This window comes from Dipodomys ordii, unplaced genomic scaffold (genome assembly GCF_000151885.1).
Source record: "Dipodomys ordii isolate 6190 unplaced genomic scaffold, Dord_2.0 Scaffold9, whole genome shotgun sequence".
NCBI lineage: Eukaryota > Metazoa > Chordata > Mammalia > Rodentia > Heteromyidae > Dipodomys > Dipodomys ordii.
The window spans coordinates 2949196-2958384 of NW_012267225.1; the positions used below are offsets into that span (position 1 = coordinate 2949196).

Sequence of the window (9189 nt, forward strand, 5' to 3'; positions counted from 1 at the left end):
ATCTGGTATGTGACTTTTTTAAAGACTACTTCTTTCATGTAGGCATAAGGGTGTATTGCTCCATGACTTTTCATGACTTGATGGCTTGTCTCTTAGCAGTGCTGAATCATATTCCATTGTTTAATGTACCATGGTTTATCTATTCATCTTGATTGCTCCCAAGTTTTGACAGTTATTAATAAAGCTACTATAGGCATTTGTGTGTGGTGTTGATGTGAATGTAAGTTTTCAGTTCCTTTGGGTTAACATCAAAGAGTTTGACTGCTAGATTGTATGAGTATGTTCAGATTTATAAGAATTTATCAAATTATCTTCCAAAGCAGCTGTATCAGAGAGAGAGAGAGAGAGAGAGAGAGAGAGAGAGAGTTCTATCTCTGAATCCTTGTCAGCCTTTGGTGTTGTAGTATTTTAGATTCTCCAAATTACACATAGGTATTTAGTAGTCTCTCAATCTGCAATTTTCTAGTAATGGATGATACTGCAGATCTTCAGGTCTACTCTTAGGTTTCTTTGTCCTTTGGCATGGTGCCTGTTCAGATTTTTTTGTCCAATTTTTTAATTCGCTTGTTTTTTTCTTCTTATTGAGTTATAAGAGCCCTGTATTCCTTATCAAATGCGAAGTATTTTGTTAGCTATAAAAATAATTTTGTAAGTATTTATTCTCAGTCTGTGGCTTGTCTTTTTATTCTCTTGACAGTGGTCTTTGCAAAGTAGAAGCTTAAATTTTATCACACATTGCCAGCTGTTTTCCTTGACATGATCAGTTGTCTGCTATTCACCTAGGCTTGAATAACCGACTGGTTTGTCTGTCAGTTTTCTTGCTAAGAAACAATAAGGCTCCATTGAAAAGGCAACTTGCTTCAGCTTGAAAGGCAAGCATGAACCTGAACTTTTTCACCTGAAACAACAGCCATTGTGCCTTGGCTTGTAGCACAGTATACCCCGTCTATGACCACAGTGAGTGTCCAAGATCAAGACTTAGTGCTAATCCATGTTTAGCAAGGGTTCTCACAGAACTGCCAGTTCTGTGATGATCCAGGGTCTCTCACATTCATTGTCTAGTGTTGTAGTTGCTTAGGGCAGGAGAGTAAATGTTGTTCTTATTATACCTTTCTCATGTGTTTCTTCATTCCCTTTGAAAACCTTAAACATCAAATATCAGCTCTTCTGGAATATTTGTGTGTGTGTGTGTGTGTGTGTGTGTGTGTGTGTGTGTGTGTGTGCACGCATGCACGCGCACATGTGCCCATGTGCATGCATGCCAGTTCTGGGTCTTAAACACAAGGTCCTGTGTTCTCACTTAGCTTTTTTGCCCATGACTGACACTCTACCATGATTTTCTACTGGATAATTGGAGATGGAGTCTCTTGGAGTTTTCTGCCTGGTCTGGCTTTGAACCATAATTCTCAGATCTCAACTTGCTGGCTAGCTAGGACTACAAGTGTGAGCCCTCTTGAGCCCTTCAATGTTCCGCTCCTGCCTGGAATGATGCCTAAATGCCTCATTTCCCAGATTTTCACCCCACATTCTTTCCTCCCTACCCCATACTTTGACACATTTCTTATACTTGGCTTATTAATTAGATCCCACTGGCACATGACCAACATTTTCTTTAATCAATATACTAAGTTTTAAAATTAAAAACATATATTAGCCAGGAGTTTGTGGCTCATGCCTATAATCCTAGCTACTCAGGAGGCTGAGATCTGAGGACTGTGGTTTGAAGCCAGACCAGGCAGGAAAATCCATGAGACTCTTATTTCCAGTTAACTACTAGAAAACCAAAGTGTTAGAGCAAAAGAGCTCAGAGATAGCACCTAGCCCCTGTGTTCAACCTTGCCCCCATATATAAATATATTTGGAATATAAAATATAATTAGATGGGAGGAGTAAGTTCTAATGCTTTATATCACAGTGGGATGACTATAGTTTACAACAAATTACATATTTTATGAGGAGTTTGAAATATCTAAACACAAAAATGATAAGAAGATGAAAATGCTAATTACCCCAATTGATTGAAACCCATTGCATGATGTATTGAACCATCACACTATACCCGATTATAAATAATTATTATATATCAAGAGAGAAGTAAAAGAAAGCAAGAGTACAACAAGCAATAGGCAAGCATTTTGGGAAACTCCTGGAACTCTTTTTTTCTTGTTTCTTTCCTTTAGTTTCCTTGAGTTATTATCCGCTGTTCTACATTCTCATCTTTCTTCCAGGAGTCTTATTTTATCAGACAGATGTTTTGAACATTTTATCTATTCTTCCTCTCTCAGGATGCAGGGCTTTGGAGAGGTGCTTCTCCCATTGAGTCACTGAGGTTCATGTGTTATTGGTAGAAGAAAGATTAAGGTAAGGGCAATGATAGCTACAAGACCCTGAAAATACAATTTCACACTAGGTTGGTGATATTTATCTTCCTTGATATTGCCTTACATGCCCTAACTCTGGCAAAATAAAGATTTAAACAGAATTAGAGTCCGAGGCAATTATTCTCTGTTTGTGTGTACAGAGAGAGAGGCTCTGAACCAGCATCATCAAGGAACTCGAAGCAGAAATGCACACAGGACATTGATGTTTTAGCAGCAATTACAAACCATCTGTTCAGCCCTTACTTAGAGCTAGGTACTGAGATTAATATTTTACTCATCTGATTTTTAATTAAAGCTCCTTAGGCCACTAAGTCACCAGTCTTGTGATACAGATACAATGATTATTCCTGCTGGTAGATGAAGAGGCTCTGTCTACTCCTGAGGTCCTTGAAGTAGGGCATGGAGATATTGGGATATTAAGTCAGGTCTATCTATCTTTGAAACCTTGAGATTGCTCTTAATCACTCTGTCCCCAGCGCCTGCATCTTCCTCCTCTCTGGACAAGAATGGAAGCTACTTCCTTTCTCTCTTGCCCATAAGCACTTTGTATAGTAGGTGGCTTCCATATTTAGAAAAAATCCTTTGTATTTTCTTAGCACACAAGGTCAGGGTTACCACCTCCTCATTTCTCATACACTTCTTCCCAGAACAATAGCACAGTTACTATTGTTATTTTAAATCACATTCATATTTAATGCTTAATTAAAGAGACTGGCAGGTTATTAGGTGGTGGGTTCGGCTTTAACCTTTCCCACGCCTCATTTGGCCTCTCCACTGGCTGATTCACAGGCACTTTCCTTATTTCCATAAAATGTGGGGGCAGAATAATCCTATATCTGGATTCCATTAGCATTTTTCATTTGAATACTATCGTGTGATGGATGCCACAACATGTCTTTGGAGTTCAGATGGCCTAGACCCAGGAGTTTCCAAACACAGTGGAAGAAGAGGGGAGGATTAGCCAAACCAATGCTTAACTCCAAGTTACTTTGCTTTTGAACATTGGAGTCCAGCCTGCATTGTAATATTTCTCTTATGGGCACCCAGATTGGACTCATTGTAGAGGCTCGGTGGCAGGCAAAGGAGTTCAATTTTTTACTGTGGGTGGCACCTGTCAAAGCCAGGATGCTTGCCAGCTTGGTAAGCCTTGATGAACATTCACTCCTCCACTCATCTGGGAGTTCCTAAGCTGGTCTGTTGCCTTGGTCAGCTTTTAGTTGCTCAGACAAACTAGCTTAGACAATCAAACCTTTAAAGGAGAAAAGGCTAATTTGGGCTAGTCAGCCAGTTCCATTGCTAGACAGAGACATTGTGGAAGGGGTGGTGGAGGAAAACTGCTTACCTCACAGCTGCCAGGAAGCAAAGAGAGACAGAGATACAGAAAAGCTTGGAGACCAGATACACTCTTCAAAGGTGTCTCCTAAGAGACCAGGCCCCATAACCTAAGAGATCATTCAGCTACCACTCATCCATGGGCTAATCCATTGATATCAAGTTAGTGTTGATGCAACATTTTCCAATAATGCCACCAGCTAGGTACCCAGCCCTCAACACGTAAGACTTTGGTGATATTTTATAACCAAACCCCAGCATCCGTGTACTTTGACCAAGTTACCTGGGGATTCTGAAGAGCTCCCCTTTGCTAGAGCTGTTCCTAGGAGACAGGGCCTGGGATTTTTATTTACCCTGATGTCAGAGTTGTTTAAATTAGACAAGTCACATGGAGTACTTAGAACTGTACTAGCCATAGAGCACTATGCCTCACGCCTGTAATCACAGCTACTCAGGAGGCCGAGATCTGAGGATCATGGGTTTGAAGGCAGTCGTGGCAGGAAAGTCCATGAGACTCATCTCTAATTAAACACCAGAAAACCAGAAGTGGTACTGTGGCTCAAAGTGGTAGAGCACTAACCTCAAGCAAAAAAAGCTTAGGGACAGTATCCAGGCCCTAAGTTCGAGCCCCACGACCAACCAAAAAAAAATAAAAAGAACTGTGCTAGCACTCAGTAAAGGATAACTATTACAGTTACTGAATCAGGAGTTGTGGACAATCCCAGGATACAAACTTTAGCAAGTGGGGTCAGGAATACAGAGGGTCCAAGTCAAATTAGGCCACAGCCATCAAGAGTCTCAGAGTCATGCTGGAAGGAGAAATCTCAGGTTTCATCTTGACAATATACAAGGATAGAAACAGGTCCACCCAGGAGGCGAGGGTAGATGTGACTCAGCCCAGCACTCCCTCCACTTTCCTTCCTTTGCTTGTTAACTTCTACGTGTTCCATCTTACTAGTTGCATTCCTGGTGGCGTAAATTCTCCAGTGCCTTTAAGAACTAGACATCACAGGAAATCGATCCACACTTATGTGCCCTAGTGCATAGCAGATTTTGAGCCCCCTGGGTAACCAACAAGCATGCGAGTTTCCTTCCTGCCTAGCTCTTCACCGAGAAATGAGATGAAGCATGAGTTAGATGAAGGAGGTCAACGAGCGCTCACTGGGGGCAAGTAGAAACGCTGGTGTGATAAATGATGTGTCTCTCTTATCTGGCCGTGTCAAATTTTTCATTTGGCATGATGTAACCATACCACAGAGGAATTGAATTGTGTCCCTTGCCACCCTGAAATGGATTCATCACTGACGTTTGGAAAATGAGATAAACCAAGAATGAATCCATCTAAGAGCCAGACCGTGGCATTAAATACCACACAGGGAAGGAGTAGACAGTTGGAGGATGGCTGGTTCTGATTTGGGGCTTATCTGGCCCCAGGGGTGGGTACAGATACAAAAAGATTTAAGCAATCTTTCCTGCCCCGGCTCCCAGGCTCACATTTCTAACTTTTTATTTTGGTCAATGTTATTCTCTTTACTACATTGAATAGCAAATAATTTATTCCTGTATGAATACAGAAAAGTGAAAGTCTGGCAAACTGCTCCACTGGAGTTGACTAGTTTGCTCTCCAGTGTGATTGGAGGAACCAATTTTATTTTTGATAACAAATTACATATTCATTGTGCGATTAAATATTAACCTTTTCCCTACAATGATGTATTTTATTTTACTTTAATTAGTGTTTTTCCCTGATCAAAATGAGGGTGATCTGCATTTCGTATGTTAATTGGACATTTTCATTTCCTCTTCTTTGAATTGCTTCTCTGCCTGTATTTTTGCTTTCTGTTTTTAGTTTTTTTTAAAACTTTAGAATGTGTTTATTTTTTAAGTGTCTTACGAGATATATAGTATTTTTGTCCTTTGTCTATTATTTGACTTTTAGGGGTACTTGTGGTCTCTATTGTGAAATAGAAGCTTTAAATTCAAATGAATTTTTGAGCCTTTTCTTTTTTCAGCTTTAGATTTTTGTGCCTTGGCTATAAACACCTCTTAGCTTCCTAGAGATATTTTCTGTATTTATGTGATACAAGTTCTTAGCTCTAGGTAGACTAAAATGCGATTCCGCAGACTATAAGAACAAAGCATTGTAGAATTGGCAGCAGGCTTTATTCAAAGCTCTTTGTTCTCAGATTCCTCCTCCTCCTCTTTATCAGCACTCTTTGCAGATAGAAGCTCATTGCATTCTGCCCTGCAGTGGTACCTGTGTATGCTCTCACTAGACAAAAGTGGCATTTAAACAAGTATGGCCTCGAGGTCACCTAAGTTAATGCATGTGACTCAAAACTTCAGGAATATATTGAACTGGCTGAATCACATTCTTTGGGAAGCACAAGTCCTAAAGTTACAGTGAAGAAGCGGTTTTACTCTATTTTCACCCTTTTTGCTATATTTCCCCTCTAATAAACATATATATGGAGAGAGTATTATATAAGCATTATACAATATATATGTATATTTGACACAAAGTCTCACACTATGTACCTCAGATTTGTCCTGCTTCAGCTTGCTGAGTGCTGGGATTACAAGTATGCATCACCATGCAAGACTAGTAAAGGAGATTGAACTCAGGGATTTGGGTTTGCTAGCTAAGTGCTGTCCCATTTGAGCCATACCTCCAGCCAAGCCATCTATTTTTGATGCCTTTTCTCTTTCTTCCCTTGTTTCCATCCTTTTCCCAGTTGAATCTTTTCCTCCTTCCTGTTTTACATGCTCTTTCCTAGCATCTCTCTCTCTCTTTTTTTTGGTCACCCTGTCCTCTCTTTCTTCCATATTCTATGAAAGGTAGACAGAACTCCTAGGATGGAGATAAGAAAATCTCAGGTGTGATCATTTCTGTCAGAAACTAGCTGTGTGATGTTGGAGGCTCTTGTCTCTCCTCCCTGGGTTCTGGTTTCTTTTTCTCTAAAACGACAGGATGGAATTAGCCACATTTAGACTTTGCCTCTTCTCTCATGCGCCAGCGTTCGGCCTTCATCCCCCCCATTCTTCCATCTCATTAAGCCCCTCTCACCAATGTACCTGCCACAGTCAAAAACAATCGCATCTCTTTCCACCCTCCCCTCTAGCTTTCACTTCCCCCACCCAGCCACACACACGCAGACCCTGCTGGCAGTACAGATGTTGATTTGATGTGCTTGGACTCCAGGCATTCAGACTGCTCTGGGCAAAACAAAAAAACAGGGCCATCTGTTGGATGCATCCAACTACATCAACAGGCTAACATGTGAGCTCCCTTTCTGCTGAAGACCTATTAGCCATATTCTCCTGGGTGGACTTAGCTAACAACTTGCTACCACCTGTTGCAATATGGCCCCTGTCTGAAGCCTTCAGCAAGTGGCCAGGATGTGTTTATCCTGTCCAGCTGTTGTGCTTGCTTTTCTAATGGCTAAGGGTCACAAGTCAAGGGCTAATGAGGTAATGGATGCTCTTCTGGCTAATTAAACTCCACCTTCGATGGAAACTTTCAATGAAAGTTCTTAGACTTTAGGAAGTGGAGCTTGATAGTTTTGAGATTACAAAAGTCTTGAAAATTCATTAGAAAAACCACAGGATGAAAAAAAGAAAAGAAAAAAAAAAGAAAAGAAGTCAGTCACGAAGGCTTCAGAGGCCCCTGCCGGCCCAGGGACGGATACCTGGAGCGTCCAACATCGCAGTGAGTGAGCTGTTTGAAAGGCAGGTTTCCGAGGTGGCGGAGGGACTCACAGAGGCTCCTCCCACCCACCCCTTCCATTTTGGGCAGGGTTTTCAATTGAACAGAAGGACCTCACACACTGCAGAACAATTCAGCCCTCCACAGCATCTCCAATCTGCTATGGCTTTGCAGCGCAGCAGCAAGAATGATTCAATAGATAATAGATAAAGATTCCATCCAAAAAATAAAATAAAGATTCTTGCAGCCCCCACCGCAACACCAATTCCTAAAGTTAACCCATCACTTGTGCTGTTAATACGTGACAAGATGCTTAATTGGAACCTAGATCCAAGAGACTGAAACTGAATCTTCACTCCCAAAATGAAAACAAAATACAAGGTTCAGGTAAACACACATACGAGGAGGAAGAGGAGGAAGATAAGGTGTCAGAAGCAAAGCCGAGTGACGGAACACGTTCAGTCGGGGCAGATGTTTATAGAGTGGAGTGGGGCTTCAGGAAGAGCTCCGTATGGACTCGTGGGCAGCATCTGGAGGCACCAGATCCTTCCATGGCAGATCCACGAACAGGGAGCTAAGGAAGGAGGCCATTTCTGTCATTCCAGTCCTAGAAGCTCCACATCGAAGACCAGAGTGGCGTTTGGTGGGATGATGCCAGGGTGACCAGTGACCCCGAAAGTGTAGTCTGTAGAGATAATCAGTTTGGCTCTCTGACCCACACTCATCTGGGCCACCCCTTCTTCCCAGCCTCGGATCACTTCCCGCTTGCACAAACTTAAAGGGCTCGTTTCTGTCCCGGGAGGAATCAAATTTCTTTCCATCTTCCAGCATCCCGGTGTAGTGCACCGCGCAGGTCTGGCTGCGCTTCAGGAAGGTGCGCCCATCTCCAAGGGAGATGGTCTCCACCTGCACGCCCATGGCGGCAGCGACGGTGGCGGGTGCGGTGCGGGCGGCCAGAGGACCAGCAGCGAACCTGGCGGCCACTCCGCGACTCTCGCCATGAATGTTCTATATGACAGTTAGCGGTAGAGGGTGGGACAGTTGCCTTTGTGGTAATACATAATACACACACACACATATACACACATACACACATGCACACACACACACACACATACACACATACATACTACACACATACACACATACATACATACACACATACATACATACACACATACACAATACATACACACACATACACACATACATACACACATACATACATACACACATACACACATACATATACACATACATCTCTATATAAATGTAAATAGTCAGTGCTTCTGTGTGGTGCACACACATGTGTGTGCCAATTGTGGGGCTTGAACTCAAGGCTTGGGCATTCTTTCTTTTATTTGCTCAAGGTGAGCACTCTACCAGGGTGAGCCACAGCTTCACTTCTGGGTTTTTGCTGATTAACTGGGGAGATGAATCTCCTGGGCTTTCCCTATCCAGGCTGGCTTTGAACTGTGATACTGAGATCTCTACCTCCTGAGTAGCTAGGATTACAGGCCTGGGCCCCTGGACCCTGGGGCCTTTGTGATTTGTGTCTATAGTTCTAACAATTTCTAAGTCTCACTTGATTTTGGCAGCTTTAATTTTCTTGTTTCTGAGATGAGCAAATGGGAAAGGGGTGGAAAGTGTCATATTTTGACTGATGGTTGAGACTCTGCACTCGTGTTATAACAAATCTAAGCACTAGGGGGCAGCGTTAACTAAAATTTGCTGGGACTTCCTACCTAATCTGAACTTTGGGTGGTTCAG

The 9189-nt window shown here is 42.3% G+C and overlaps 1 pseudogene across 1 annotated transcript; it reads right to left on the reverse strand.

Moving 5' to 3' along the window:
* Positions 1-7975: 7975 nt before the first annotated feature.
* Positions 7976-8367, reverse strand: LOC105980465 (annotated as a pseudogene). The gene has a single exon (XR_001174744.1). The product of XR_001174744.1 is annotated as a peptidyl-prolyl cis-trans isomerase FKBP1A pseudogene (transcript).
* Between the last annotated feature and the right edge of the window lie 822 nt (positions 8368-9189).